Here is a 1388-nt window from a genome sequence, read left to right as displayed (position 1 = left end):
ATATATATATATATATACATACATACATATAGGAGTGGCTGTGTGGTAAGTAGCTTGTTTACTTCGGCTTGTGCATCGCTAGTTGGTCTGTTGCTTCCAGAAAGCAAGGACTCGAGCTTTTGGCTCAGTTAATTGAAAGAAAAAAGAACAAAAAGGAAGTTGTCAGGGTAGGTCGTTTTTTGTCTTTCGAGCTGGGTGGGAATTTATTATGAGTTTTCTTTTTTCACTAAGTTTCTGCCTAGCTCTGGGACAATTTCATCTGTTTTTGGCGACTTTAAATAATTAATCATCGTCGTTATCATCATCATCCTCATCCTCCTCCTCATCACCATCACAATTTAGTCCCCATATTTCATAAGCTGCTAATCGTTAGCCGATACAAAATAATTTTTGTTGTTGTTGTTAAGCGTGACGGACATGTAAAGAATGTCTGTGTGAATAATGTAATTTATTGAGAATCGATCGTTTGTTACCAACGACGACGGTGACGACGGCAACAACTACAACAAACAACAAAAGAAGGAAAACAATAGCAGCAACAACGGCGCCGATGACAAACGGCGACACAGAAATGAATAATAATAATAACGATAAGAACATCATTAACAAGAAGAGAAAGAAGAAAAAAATCAACAACAACAAACAAACAAATGCCAAATTGATTGACAAACTGATAAACTGATCGGTTCGATTATCCTGTGAGTTGATCAGGTTAGTTATCACGTGATTCGGAAAGTTGCTGAGCCATAATATGATTGGATTATCTCCCATAGAAAGCAACATGTCGACAAGTTAGTTTTGTTTTGTCAGTTTAGTTGAGTAAACAGTTTAGTTTGGGCATTAACGATGTCCATATACAATTATATTTACGGCTGTCTGCTGCTGTTTACACACGTTTTCTGTGTCCACCATATATTTCTTGTTTAGATTTCAGAAGAAACGCAATATTAGACGGATTTCTTGCAATTTCTAACATAATCAGGAGATTATTTGCTGTCGCTTCTTTTTTAAAGACCAAAACTAGACAATGGTTGTAAGAAGATAGAATAAAAATACAGACGCTTCGATCTACTCTAGCCCCAGGCCGATCAAAACCTGGTGAGATGATTTGGTAGATGGAAACTGAAAGAAGATTGTTTATATATGTACAGGGGGGTTGGACAAAATAATGGAAACACCTAGCGTCATAACATCATAATTTTGAGATATCTATAAAACCACCAAAAGCTTGTCTTTTTTTATGTTTTTTGATTTATTATTAGTTTTGCTTGATATGTCTTGCTAAAATTGCAGTTTGTGTTCAAATATCATCAGAAAAAGGTAATTAAAATTCATTAAAATGACACATCTATCGGATTTTCAAAGAGATCAAAATGTTGGTGCTCGTA

General features: G+C 35.2%; 1 protein-coding gene across 3 annotated transcripts in view; it reads right to left on the bottom strand.

Annotated features, from left to right (window-relative positions):
• LOC106884476 (dopamine receptor 1) overlaps positions 1-1388 on the bottom strand; it is a 193222-nt gene that overhangs the window by 51536 nt on the left and 140298 nt on the right. The gene's annotated exons all lie outside the window — the stretch shown is intronic.

Source organism: Octopus bimaculoides, chromosome 12 (genome assembly GCF_001194135.2).
Source record: "Octopus bimaculoides isolate UCB-OBI-ISO-001 chromosome 12, ASM119413v2, whole genome shotgun sequence".
Lineage (NCBI taxonomy): Eukaryota > Metazoa > Mollusca > Cephalopoda > Octopoda > Octopodidae > Octopus > Octopus bimaculoides.
The sequence above is the reverse complement of the archived record's forward strand: the minus strand, read 5'-3'. Positions and strand labels throughout refer to the sequence as shown.